Source organism: Bison bison, unplaced genomic scaffold, assembly GCF_000754665.1.
Source record: "Bison bison bison isolate TAMUID 2011002044 unplaced genomic scaffold, Bison_UMD1.0 scf7180017864304, whole genome shotgun sequence".
In the NCBI taxonomy this organism is placed as follows: Eukaryota; Metazoa; Chordata; class Mammalia; order Artiodactyla; family Bovidae; genus Bison; species Bison bison.
Window position 1 is genome coordinate 9,601,676 of NW_011494876.1, and position 14,510 is coordinate 9,616,185.

A 14,510-nucleotide genomic window follows, 5' to 3' on the forward strand; every position below is an offset into this window, starting at 1 on the left:
AGTACTAGCATTTGAACCCAGCTCTGACCCTTACTAGCTCTGTGACTTCAGGGAAATCAGTTGAACTCCCTGTGCTTCAGTTGGATTGGACTGTTATAAGGATTACCTGAGAGACAGCATGGAAAGTGAAAGCATGTGCCTGGAAGAGCTGACCACTGGTCTGTGTCAGCTGTGGTCATCATTTGCCAAGCCCCTGTCACTCGCTAAGCACCTTTTGGTACTGGAGCTACAACACTGAACAAGAGAGTCATGTTTCTCACCTGTATGGAGCTTACTGTCAAGTGGGAGACGCGGTTGTTCAAAAATAATAAAGTGTATGATTTGGTGAATTATTCTAGTTCCATTTGTTCTTTGTAGAGCATTGTTTAAAAGTTGCTGCAAGATATCTTTAGTTGCAATTGTTTTTTATAAATGTGTGACATTAGTGTAAATATTTTGCATCAGAAGTTTGGTCAGGGGTGCACAGAGCCCTCAGCCTTGAGGAGTGTTGGTCCTCAGCTTCCTGCCAGCATCCATCTGTGTGTCACCTCCAGAACAGAACTGGCCGAGGTCCTCCTCCTTAGGCAGCCTAGCCAAAGGGCAAAAAGGAAGTTATGGCTGGGGAAAATGCATGAGGCAGCAGAACTTGCTCTCTGAGGGAACAGACAGCTCTCATAGTCATAACAGGCCTGTAGGCAGGCCTGTGTAGACACAGTAGGAACCAAATGTTGTCATACAGGTAACACAGGCACCATGCAAGCCAAGTACCTATTTTTGAGTGACAGTGGTGTATTTTAGGACAGTTCCATCCCATGCATAGATGAACTCCATCTTCCTTTCAGTTTCTCTGTTCATGGTTAATCTAACCTCTTTTCAAGCTTGTTTTCTTGGCCATTTGATATTTTCAAGAATCTATATTCCCCATTGCATTTCCTGACAAATGAGAACATTGAGCTGAACTTTCTGATGAACTCTTATAAATATTATCATACTATCAGTTCAGTCGCTCAGTCATATCTGACTCTTTGCGACCCATGGACTGCAGCGCGCCAGGCTTCCCTGTCCATCACCAACTCCCAGAGCTTGCTCAAACTCATGTCCATCGAGTCAGTGATGTCATCCAGCCATCTCATCCTCTGTCGTCCCCTTCTCCTCCTGCCTTCAATCTTTCCCAGCGTCAGTCTTTTCCAGTGAGTCAGTTCTTCACATCACGTGGCCAAAGTATTGGAGTTTTGGCTTCAGCATCAGTACTTCCAATGAATATTCAGGACTGATTTCCTTTAGAATTGACTGGTTTGATCTCCTTGCTGTCCAAAGGACTCTCAAGAGTCTTCTCCAACACTGCCAGTTCAAAAGCATCAATTCATTGGTGCTTAGTTTTCTTTATAGTCCAACTCTCACATTCATACTTGACTACTGGAAAAACCATACCTTTGAGTAGGTGGACCTTTGTTGGAAAAGTGATGTCTCTGCTTTTTAATATGCTGTACAGGTTGGTCATAACTTTTCTTCCAAGGAGCAAGCGTCTTTTAATTTCATGGCTACAGTCACCATCTGCAGTGATTTTGGAGCCCCCAAAAATAAAATCTCTCACTGTTTCTCCATCTGTTTGCGATGAAGTGATGGGACCGGATGCCATGATCTTCATTTTTTGAATGTGAGTTTTAAGCCAGCTATTTCACTCTCATCTTTCACTTTCATCAAGAGGCTCTTCAGTTCCTCTTTGCTTTCTGCCATAAGGGTGGTATCATCTGCATATCTGAGGTTATAGATATTTCTCCCTACAATCTTGATTCCAGCTTATGCTTCATTGAGTCCAGCATTTCGCATAATGTACTCTGCAAAGAAGTTAACCAAACAGGGTGACAATATATAGCCTTGATATACTCCTTTTCCAATTTGGAACCAGTCCATGGTTCCATGTCCAGTTCTAACTGTTGCTTCTTGACCTGCACACAGATTTCTCATGAGGCGGGTAAGGTGGTCTGGTATTTCCATCTCTTGAAGAATTTTCCACAGTTTGTTGTGACCCACAGAGTCAAAGGCTTTAGCATAGTCAATAAAGCAGAAGTAGATGTTTTTCTAGAATTCTCTTGCTTTTTCTATGATCCAACATAGATGGATGTTGGCAGTTTGATCTCTGGTTCCTCTGCCTTTTCTAAATCCAGCTTATCATGCTAAAGTAATCCAAAATGTGGGCTGCCTGTACCCAGTATGCTAATTTTAGACAAGGATACTTTCATCAGCAAGTTATATTATCACTTTTAGATTCCTTGAAATAAAGTAGCATAAATTTGAGGCAATACTTTATATATAGCTTAGTCTTTCCTGTTTTATAGGATTACAGAAGATGAGCATTTATGTTTGAAAGTGAAAGTTGCTCAGTTGTATCCAACCCTTTGCAACCCCATGGACTATATAGTCCATGGAATTCTCCAGGCCAGTATACTGGAGTGGGTAGCCTTTCCCTTCTCCAGGGGATCTTTCCAACCCAGGAATGGAACTGGGGTGTCCTGCATTGCAGGCAGATTCTTTACCAACTGAGCTGTCAGGGAATTTTTAATTGCCGTATTTTACAGTTTAAGAAACTGCACCTCGGAGAGTTTAATTGACTTGCTCGATGTCACATGGCAAATTTAGTGGTAGAACCGGTGTTGGATGCAATGTTTTCACATTTAGGTCAGTTCACTCTTCACTGTGCCTCTTCTTTTATACATGTCCAATAGTTGAATCAATATTTGAAATCCTGCTTTAAAGAATTAACCCCTTTAAGGCAAGGTGGGTGGAAAAGATCCCCAAATTCCACCTTTCCTCTCTGATTCTTTGAGAAAAGAGAGGGTAGGATGATACCAGAAAGGTTAATAACAGTATAGACTGTGTGCTTGCCTTGTGCCTTGAATGCTGACATATAGAGGAACTCATTAAACTATGGGCTTCCCAGATAGTGGCACTGATAAAGAATTCGCCTGCCAATGCAGGGGATACTGGAGACATGGGTTTGATCCCTGCATTGGGAAAATCCCCTGGAGAAGGAAATGGCAGCCCACTGCAGTACTCTTGCATAGGGAATTCCACGGACAGAGGAGTCTGATGGGCTGCAGTCCAAGAGGTTGCAAAGTGAAGTGAAGTGAAGTTGCTCGGTTGTGTGTGACTCTTTGCAATCCCATGGATGGTAACTTAGCAGGCTCCTCCATCCATGGAACTTTCCAGGCAGGAATAGTGAAGTAGCTTGCCATTTCCTTCTCCGGGGGATCTTCCTAAGCTTGCAAATAGTAGGATTCAACTGAGCACCCATGCATATATTTTTTCTTATTAAAGCCTTTAAACTCTCATATCCCCATTTTCCAATTGATTAAGCTGAAGTTATTGTTGTTGTTCAGTCGCTCAGTTGTGTCCAACTCTTTGCAACCCCGTGGACTGCAGCACGCCCGGCTTCCTTGTCTTTCACCATCTCCCGGAGCTTGCTCAAACCTATGTCCATTGAGTCAGTGATTCCATCCAACCATCTCATCCTCTGTCATCCCCTTCTCCTCCTGTCTTCAATCTTTCCCAAAATCAAGGTCTTTTCCGATGAGTCAGTTCTTTGTATCAGGTGGCCAAAGTATTGCAGCTTCCACCTCAGCATCAGTTCCTCCAATGGATATTCAAGATTGATTTACTTTAGGATGGACTGGTTTGATCTCCTTGCAGTCCCAGGGACTCTCAAGAGTCATCTCCAACACCACAGTTCAAAAGTATCAATTTTTCAGGACTCAGCCTTCTTTATGGTCCAAGCTGAGGTTTGGCATGATTAAATAAAGTCCAAAGCCATATAGTCAGCAAGTGGAAACCTTGGTGTTTGCATTCAGGCTTCTTATTCTAGACCTTGTATTCCCCAGTGTTCTCCCAGGTACTGAAGGATGAGGTGTTACATAGTCCATAAAGTTTTACTGTTATTGTAGAAGGAGGGTGGAAGGGAAATACCTTATTCTTCAAAAATTAATGTCAGGAGGTAGTGCATTTATAATTATCAGTTTACTGGAGCAGTCTGTAGGAATTTTTTTTCCTTCACTTTGAAATTTTGCACTTTCCATATTAAAAGCTTATTTAGGAAATGAAAATTAATTTGAGGGAAGGAAGCCTGTGTTATTCCTGCTTCCAGCTGGAACAGATGCCTGGCCTCCTCTGGACAGGTAGGAGGGGCAACACTGGCCTCTGCTGAGCTCGTAAACTGGAGAAGTGTCTAAATTCAGGAACGATGCCAGGTGGGGTGGGGGCACGGAAGGGAGGAAAGGGATGTGGTGTTTGGAGCCCATAACTCAGGAAACGTGATGGCACCTAATTTCAGAGTGGCATGAGGCAAGCGTTTAGGAAAAGAATAATGAGCTATTGTTGTGGGCTTTTTTTCTTTAATGGGTGGGTTGTTTTTATAAAGTTTTATGAACAGGAAACTGAAGCAAAATGCTGACCCCTTTGGTTTTTGAGCTCTGCCAGCATCATTTTCATTTTTATTTTTGACTGTTGGTGACAGGCACTTCCCTTAACATTTTTGAGGGTGAAGTGTAACCCCAAACTGCCTTTTTATAACAACAGCAGAATCCAGATGAAGCGTTGTGGTTTCAGATCTTCTTGATAATATCATGAGACCAAAAAAAAAAAAAAATTACCCGCAGCCCAGGGAGAAAGACAGCTCTTTCAGAAACCAAGGCAGACTATAGAATGTTTTCCTTCTGAAGACATTCTAGAAAAATTGCCCAACATGTGGGAAACCTCTAACAGGTATTAAAATGGGACTTGCTGTGGTAAAGAAAATACTGACTGAATTGTTGAATTCCCCTCCTGCCCTGAGAGCCTGAGAATCATAAAAACTCGGCCTCCCCAGCTGTTGTTTCCTCTGGAAGATGACTTAATGTTGAAGGTGGTCTTATCTGTTGTGCATTGATGATGCACAGAACCAAGGTTTCAGGCATCTATCTGGCTGCCAATTTCAGAGATGTTAAAGGCTGTTTTGTTCCTGCAGGGTGTTTATTCATTGCTTACCTTATAAAAAGTTATGTCTTACTGCATTTTCCTGGCACCAGAGCAATCCTTGTACCTACCCATTGCATATGGCTTTTCTGAGCCTGCAGGCAGCACTGGGTTATTAAAGTTCAAGGAGGAAACCACGTGATGTTGGCTTTACCATTTTAATTCTCTCTTACCTTCCTCCCACCCCCAGACAGATGAGTTTTGTTCAGCGCACACTGTGTCTAAGCCAGAGTGAGCTCTCAAAGCGCCTCTTGTCAGACTCCAGGTGAGGAGGCCCAGGCAGGGAGGGCACAAGCAGAGCAACCAGCAGAGCAGCCGGAAGAGAAGTTGCCTTCCTCTCTGACTGGCTCCCTCAGACAAAAACGTTTTCAAGTCCATAATTTCACATCAGCCTGGAAACATTAGACCAGAACCATGTTTGATCCTGCAGAAACAATGGGCAAAATCTCCCCTTCCCCTTGAAAGTCAGCCACCCAGGGCCCCCTTCAAGAGAACAAAGTCTCTGTATTAATAGTACTAGGTATGAACATGGCAAATTGCAAAGAAAAAAGAAATATATAGTTTAACCTGGAATCAGACACTTAGAACAGGAAAGGGAAGAAAGAGCCACCACAGGGAAGAAAAAAGGAAGATGGGGTTGTCACTAGGAATCTCTGAAAACAAACTATTTGACATCTCTTTGCCACCAGAGTCTCAATCTCCCTGGCAAGTCTACCTTGTTCAGAAATTAGTGTAAATTGCTGAGAGTCTGTAAAAAGCTGGAGGGAACCAAAAGCTCACAGTAAAATCCAGCAGGGCTCCCGTAGCCTTACACTGCAGGTGCCATCTCTACAAGCAGTTTCAGTGAGTTTGGGACTCTTCAAGAAGCTTATTAAGGGACTCATGTCTCCTTTCAAATTTTCTTTTAACAGCCCATGGTGGTATTCTGCATGTGATTTCTTGGTCCTATCTTAGAAACTTTTGAAGTTGGTTTTTTTTTTTTTTTTTTTTTTATTTTTTTTTTTTTTATGTAGACCATTTTTAAAGTCTTCATTGAATTTGTTACAATATTGCTTGTATTGTATGTTTTAGGTTTTTGGCTTCTCAAACCCACACCCCCTATATAGGAAAGTGAAGTCCTAACCTCTGGGACACCTGGGAAAAGTCCCCCATCTCAGAAACTTTAGACAGCTTTCCTCATTGCACAAAGTCTCTGAATTTACCTTCTCTATGACATGTTCTACTTAATTTTTCCATTTAATTTAATTTCAATTTAATTTTTATTTCAACAAAGATGGATCCTTCTACCATGCGCCAGCCAGAATGATAGAAGGAGCTAGAGCTGTTGCGGTGATTGAGAGAGTTATGGTCCCTGTGCCTTTGTAGGTAGAGACATGCTGAATCAGTCATTATGAGCGCGATGAATATTAGGGAGAGGTAATCAGTGCAGTGGGCTTCCCTGGTGGCCCACATGATAATCTGCCTGCAGTGCAGGGGACCCAAGTTCGATCCTTGGGTCAGAAAGATCCCCAGGAGAAGGGAATGGCAATCCACTCCAGTATTCTTGTGCCTGGAGAATTCCATGGACAGACGAGCCTGGCGAACTACAGTCCATGGGCTCCCAAAGAGTTGGCCACAAGTGAGTGACTAAAAGTTCCACTTTCACTCAGCACTAGGGGGGTACAAAGTAGAGGTTCCCCTTGCTGGGGGACTGAGGACTGTCTTGGAGGAGAGGAATTAGCCAGGAAGCTATCTGGTTGGTGGTTCTTGTCTTGCCGAAGAACTAAATGATCATGCGCTAATAAAAGTTGGTGAACTAGAAGCTGGTGCTTTTCTTCAGCCTTCTGTTGCACAGGCTTTGGGTTCTGTCCAAATTGCAGGCATGTGGGACCTTTATTTTCTGAGCTTAGTTTTAGGTGTAAGATGGAAAAATTCAGAAGCTCCTGTACCTCAGCTCACTCAACCAACACCCTCGCATGCCCCTGTAGTGTTATGGGATGCCCACAGCACGAGGAACACTGAGCTAATGAGCTGCTTTCTACCACACAGCAGCTGACTTCCGCTCCCACCAGAAGAGTGAGAACCAGGCTTGCTAGGAGTCCCAGAGTCTGTCTGTGCTGGTTAAACTCGTTCTGTAATTAAGGTCTTCTCCTCACGCTACTGGCCCCTCCCCACCCCCATAATAAACCCCAGGAGCTTTTTCAAGTAAACATCTCAAGCCAACCGCCCTCCTCCCATTCTCTACTGCTGCCGCTAATTTTTTAAAAATGTAAATACAATCATGCCCCTTGGCTATGAAGAGATAAGCATGATTTTAGTTGGAACTTTTGGATAGGAGACTGTAAATCAAAGTCGCAAGAGCCAGAGCCCATCTCCTGGTGGGTGGCTTAGTTGGTAGTTCACTGGGAGTGTGGAGTTGCGTATTTCTTGCTGTGGCCCTGCTGCACCCATATGTTTCTAGTGGGCTGTGCAGTGTGTATGGTTCCTCAGCACAGCCTGAGCAAATAAGCAGCGCGCTCTGTGCCTGTTCTGGATTGCAATACTACAGCCAGTGGGCTCGTTGCCCCCTGGGCACCAAGGATCTGTGGTCTCCTGATAATCCTAACTCACACTGTCTTGAAGGGAGTTTATCAAAAATTCAAATTTCTCGAGTCCACTGCTAAAGAGTCCAGTTCAGTTAATCCAAAGTGGGGCCCAGTAATCTGGATATGGTAAATTTCTCAGTTGATTTCACTGCACGTGGTCTCTAGAATTATTGTCCCTAAATCCCCACAATTCACTTTTCTATAAATGTGTAGATTTTCAAATCCTGGCCAGAAGATATGAATAGTGCTATATTTCATTGTTACCCACACTTTCCCCACATTTTTAACTTCTCTGGAATTGGGATGTATCTTACAATTGATCATGTGTTATAATTTTTTTTCATTTTAAAAAGTATTTACTTATTTTTAATTGATTGATAACTTTACAATATTGGTTTGACTTGTCATACATCAACATGAATTAAACATAGGAGTACATATGTCCCCTCCCTCTTGAATCTCCCTCCTACCTCCCACCGTGTGTTATAATGTAATTGGCAATTTTTATTTTCTTTCTTAGCTGTACATAATATAATAGAACATATTTCAGTCTTTGGCATCTTAGTTTGATGAAATATGGTACTTTGATGCTGAGTTTGTAGTTGATGGAAAATAAAACATTTCCACTATCCAAAGCTAGAATTGATACATTTTAGATTCCAGTGTCTCCATGCAGTGGTTAGTATTAAAAAAAAAAAAAAAAAAAACTACTGATACATACATTGCTGTAGTCTAAAGAGAATAAGTAGTTTTGGAATATAAAAAGTTTAGTAAATTTTTGGTCAAAAATATGAAATAGTTTCAACTAAATGCAGGCTCTCCATAAAGTTCAGTGTACAAAAAGTGTTCTAACAATTGGCTTAAATTCTATAAGCAAAGCAAGCCTGCTGATAGTAATCAGCTGAGATCAAAAAGTTAGCATTCTTATTACAAAACCTTGAGTGAGGACAGATCTCTGACTGCACAGGCTGTGCTATATATCACAAACACAGTAAGCCGAACCCTTTGGGGTTTTTATTTTATCACCACGTTTGCATTTCTGCCACCTAAAATAATTAAATATGCTGGTAAAGTTTGTCCTATAGAGTTTGACTATAAAGAAAGCTGAGTGCTGAAGAATTGATGCTTTTGAACTGTGGTGTTGGAGAAGACTCTTGAGAGTTCCTTGGACTGCACGGAGATCCAACCAGTCCATCCTAAAGGAGATCAGTCCTGGGTGTTCATTGGAAGGACTGATGTTGAAGCTGAGACTCCAATACTTGGGCCACCTGATGCGAAGAGCTGACTCATTTGAAAAGACCCTGATGCTGGGAAAGATTGAGGGCAGGAGGAGAAGGGTACGACAGAGGATGAAATGGTTGGATGGCATCACCGACTCAATGAACATGAGCTTGGGTAAACTCCGGGAGCTGGTGATGGACAGGGAGGCCTGGCGTGCTGCAGTCCATGTGGTTGCAAAGAGTCAGACACAACTGAGCAACTGAACTGAACTGAAAGTTTGTCCTGGGAAAAACATTTCTTCCCCCTTTCCAAGTTCTTCTTAAATTGTCTGTTCATTTTCACTGGTATTTTCAAGTACATTTTCATATCTTAAACAGGTTAAGATAATTTTCTCTTCCTTTCCCCCTTACTCATGTTCTTCTTTATCCTTTTCTCCTTTCATGCTTTATGAAGTCTGTTATTCTGTTAAGGGTCAGGTTTGGGCATGAAGGAAAGATTCTAGACATGTCAATATTCTAAGGCTTCTTGGCACTCAAACATTTTGTTTGCAGCTCCACTGTGCCTAAACTGACATTTGACATCAACCAACGATCACGGCCTAAAGCGAAAATATCCTTGAGGTCAAAACCAACAGGTTGTCCTGGCTCTGATGCCATGTTTCAGCTCTACTCTTTAATGTAGGGTCTGTCAACTGTGACATTATAAGCATTTTGAACCTGTTAATTCTTTGGTGTGTGTGGGGGGGGAGGGGTGTCCTGTGCATTATAGGATGTCTACCAGCATCCTGGGCCTCTACCCATTAAATGACACTAGCTCCCTCCCCCAGTGACCATCTAAAACATCTAGACATTGCCAAATGTCACGCAGGGAACAAAATCGTACCCCTTTGGGAATCACTGATATAATGACTGTACCTATCTGTGTTATATCAGAGCATGACACATAGTATTCTTGGTTTTTCACCATAAAATCTTGATTGTTTCTGAATTATAGCTAATAAGTCACAAGATAAGCTCATTACTGGGATAAGATGCTGTCACCTAACCAGTTTTTCAGACTTGTTTTAGAAAATGAGATCTATGAGAGAAGGTAAGAATGAAGTCTTCCAGCTTTAGAATAGCCAGGTATATACATTCGTAAATCTAGCCTGGAGCCAGTGGACATATCCCCAGGCAAAGGGAGAGGTTTTAGATGATTTTATGATTTTAGATACTATCAGTACTTGATTTGTGCTGTTTTTACCTGTCTGGTAGTAAACCACACTTCTGATCTCTCAGAATTCACTACAAGAACTTCTTCAGGCTTTTAACTACCCTCTCCCATCAAGACTGAAATTACTGAGAGGAGAGGGAACTTGGTCATTAGCTGGGAATGTCCCCCAAACAGAAGGGGAGCCACGTGTTGGTACACATGTGTGTCCAACATGTACATACACGACTGTGTCAGATTAGCACAGGTAGACGAGATGGCTCCAGATGCCAAGGAAGCAGACAGAGGTGCATTGTGTTTGAAGGCTAGGCTTTGGGATATCTGCTACCCTCACTTGTGCTCCTTCTACAAATGCACACCTCACAGCAGAGGTTACAGGTGAAAGGCCGTGTTTCAAACTCAGCTATATTTCTTGAGCAGGTGTGTATTACTCACCTTTCTGCCATAGAGATTCAGGAATGGGTGGAAGATATTTTAAGTATAATGCTGTCAGGACAACAACAATATAATGTTGTCCCATTGGCTGAGAAGACTGTCACAACCACTTTAACTTGTGAAGTTTTAGCCTCATGCTGGGCCTGTTCCACTCAGTCTTGGCAGTGGGATTTGGGGAGCTGATTGATGGCCTCCCAGTCATGCCTGGCTGTCTGCTCGTCTAAAAGGAGCTAACAACCAGTGCCGGGCTTGTGGGTAGAAGCCCACCACTCCATCAACAGCACAAATGTGCCCTGCTTAGCCCAGGCGAGAATGCAGGCTCTGCTCTTGGCACCGTTCCTGGAAATGCAGAACAGGCTTCTTTATTCCAGTCTCCAGGCTTCTGGCTAGCGAGGAACACTGCCTGGCTGTGAAGCATTTACAGGATTATAACGGGTTGTGCCGAAGGCGAGTTCTGAAAGGCACTTTGTGCCGTTGCTTTGAGTGAAGCTGACTGTTCAGGCAGTGTTGTTCTTAAGCCCATAAACACACACACAGGCAGAATGGGGAATGCTGGGCTCCTGGGGCCGCTAAGCTGGGTAGCACTGCAGAGTTGGACTGACTTCTCTCCACTGTGGCACCAGCTTCAGGGGGTGTGCTTGGGAACCCTCCTGTAGAGCAGCCTACTTTCTGACCAAGGCTTCGACCATAGACACTTCCGGTTGGAATACTAGGCAGATTGCCCAAACTCCACATCTGCTAATGTTGGAGCAGTGTATCATGCACACACGAGGGAGGTTCTGAAAGTGGAAATTGCGTGGACTCAACAATACCCTTGAAAAGCCTCTGAGTGTCTCAGGGACCACATCCCTGACTTGCATATAACCAAAATTGCTGGTTTCAGTTTATAGGCCTTATTATACCAAAAATATATGTCTTTAAACATCAAAATCTTTATGGTGGTGAGACACTCAAGCTGTGAGAGGCTTGGAAATCCAAGCCAAAGGAAATCCACCCAAAGGAAATCCAGATACCCATTTTCCCTTTCACACTTATTTAAATTGTTACTGGCCATTAGCAATCTCTCTCTCACTTTTCCTCTTTCTTTACCTCTGCCTAGCATAGACAGTGGAGAAGGCAATGGCACCCCACTCCAGTACTCTTGCCTGGAAAACCCCATGGACGGAGGAGCCTGGTAGGCTGCAGTCCATGGGGTGGCAAGGAGTCGAACACGACTGAGCGACTTCACTTTCACTTTTCACTTTCATGCATTGGAGAAGGAAATGGCAACCCACTCCAGTGTTCTTCCCTGGAGAATCCCAGGGACGGGGGAGCCTGTTGGGCTGCCGTCTATGGGGTCGCACAGAGTTGGACACGACTGAAGCGACGCAGCAGCAGCAGCAGCAGCAGCAGCAGCATAGACAATGGGAAAAACATAAGTTTGCTGCACATATATTGTACCATGTATATTGATTGCTTTTTATGGTTCCATTCTTTGAAGAGGGGCAAAAAAAAAAAAAAATGTTTTAAGAACAAGTAGATATGGCAGCCTTTTCATCAACCATTATGATTATTCTTCACTCTACAATACTTGTAGTTGAGATTAAAGTCCCCTCTCTTCCTTAGGGTTGACTTATTACTACACTGTGCTTCCCAGGTGGCACTAGTGGTAAAGAACTTGCCTGCCAATGCTGGAGACATAAGAGACATAGGTTCGATCCCTGGTTTGGGAAGATCCCCTGGAGGAGGGCATGGCAACCCACTCCAGTATTCTTGCCTCAGAAATCCCATGGACAGAAGAGCCTGGCAGGCTATACAGTCCACAGGGTTGCAAAGAGTTGGAAACAAGTGAAGCAACTTTAGCACGCACATGCAGATTTACATTACCCAGACTTCCTCCTTGGTCCTGAGAATCCTGCATTGAGTAGCCCAGCCCCAGGGCTGGCATAATTTACCAGAGTCACTCTCCTCTTCACCAAGTGCTGGCTGTACACTCCCAATTGGAAGTCAATGCCAAGCCAGCTCCACCAGGGTTCAAAGCCCATCCATGAAGGGACAATTTACTGGCCAGGCCACCTGCCTAGTTGAGGCGGTGGGCCTGCAGGGGCCAGAGGATCAGGGAGGGAAAGGGAATGAGGAGCAAGTTTCAGCTCAAATCCTTGGCAGCCAGAGGAGCCCTGTGTGAGACTCTTGGTGGCAGGATTAATCAGGGGCTGCTTTGGTTGGTTGCCCTTGGATACAGGGTTGTCCCTCACTCCCCACCTCAAACTTGACCAGACTTGCAGTGAGCCTCGATGAAGCTCTCCATCAGCACCGTTCAGGCTAAAAGGACAAAGCTGTGTTCAAGAATACAGGTAGGAGAAAGATCAGTAGTCCTGAGGTACTCTTTCCCATTCCAAACCTCCTTTTCAACCACTTCCTTCCTACTGCTTTAGGGTGTATATTCGAGGAGGAAGAAAAATCAGGTGCTCTCTTCAATGTCAATTGAACCTCACTCCTTCAACAGCTTCCTTTACATGGTTGGCAAGAGTGAGACTGGCAGAACTGGGCCAGATTCTCTTTGCTTCTGAAGGCAGTTTGTCCACACTGGCTGGGCAGGAAAGCAGGCACATTTAGTGCCAGCATGTGGGCTTGGTACCTAGGATGAAAGGGCTGTATACCATGAGGTTTCCTGCCTGGAGAGTGGGAGTTGCTGGATTCTGGCCTCAGCCGGAGCAGGGAACACTTAAGCAGGGACTGGATATTTCCATTCCCAAGACCTCCTGCACACCTAAGATGTCTGAAGAATAGACCCCCACTTGCTGTGACCATGACTTTGATAGGAGGGGAAGAACACTCAACAGTGCAGTCTACAAAATAACTTTTGAGATAATGATCATTTTAATACTTTAAAAATTAATTTCTAAATTCCCAAGTAACAATTCATGTAAAAATTTTAAGAACATATTAGCTATAAATGTGAAGTTCTCCTTTGTACACTACCTTTAATTCCCCTGGAACTGGCTGCCTCCTTTCAGCCCCATAAAAATTTGCTGTGCTGTGCTTAGTCGTTCAGTCATGTACAACTCTTTGAGACCCCATGGACTGTAACCCACCAAGCACCTCTGTCCATGGGGATTCTCCAGGCAAGAATACTGGAGTGGATTGCCATGCCCTCCTCCAGGGGATCTTCCCAACCCAGGGATTGAACCCAAGTCTCCCGCATTGCAGGCAGACTCTTTACCATCTGGGCCACCAAAAATTTGCTATGGGTCCTTCCAAATGGTTTTCAATGGTATTAACCTACATTTCTCTATAGAAAATATATGGTATTCATTTGTAGATTTTTTTTTAACACAAATAGTATTATACTGCTTACTCTGCAATAGTTTTTTTAACTGAACCTGATACCTTGAAGATCTTTTCATGCCGCACCCACAGGCCCATCTTCAAAATGACTGCAACTGAGTGGTGTTCCATAGTGATGAGTTTATTTAAGTACTCCCTAATGGCAGATGTTGCTTCCCTGGTGACTCAGTGGTAAAGAATCTGTCTGCGGTGCAGGAGATGCTGGTTTGATCCCTAGGCCAGGAAGATCCCATGGAGAAGGAAATGGCAACCCACTCCAGTAGTGTCAGCTCATCACTGGACAGCTTTGTCTGGACACACCCCGTCAGATTCCTCTTCTGAATGGCAGGCAGCCTCTTACCAGCCTCTTCATACTTAAAAGTGGGTGCAGAGGACAGGGCTCTAGGATACTTTTTGGAAGTGGTGGAAAGGTTTTGTGTCCCGATTAGGGAGGTGGTTATTCTAGTGTTTACATTTATTAAGACTCAATTAACGGTACAGTAAAATGGGAGCATTTTACTCTTTGTAGATTACACTCCAATGACATATATATGTATACTCCATATATATGTATATGGAGAGACTGGCTGTGAGTAAGGCGAGGCAGAATACCGCTTCTTCTTAATATGGGCTTTTATTTTTTATTTTTTTTTTTTTACAGTTCACTATTCTCTTTTATTTTTTTTTTTTTAGTTTTTTTTTTTCTCTAATTTTATTTTATTTTTAAACTTTACATAATTGTATTAGTTTTGCCAAATATCAAAATGAATCCGCCACAGGTATACATGT

At 43.4% G+C, this 14,510-nt stretch overlaps 1 protein-coding gene across 3 annotated transcripts in view; it reads left to right on the forward strand.

Moving 5' to 3' along the window:
• Positions 1-14,510, forward strand: part of ARHGEF3 (Rho guanine nucleotide exchange factor (GEF) 3) — a 312,995-nt gene that overhangs the window by 229,076 nt on the left and 69,409 nt on the right. The window lies entirely within an intron of this gene.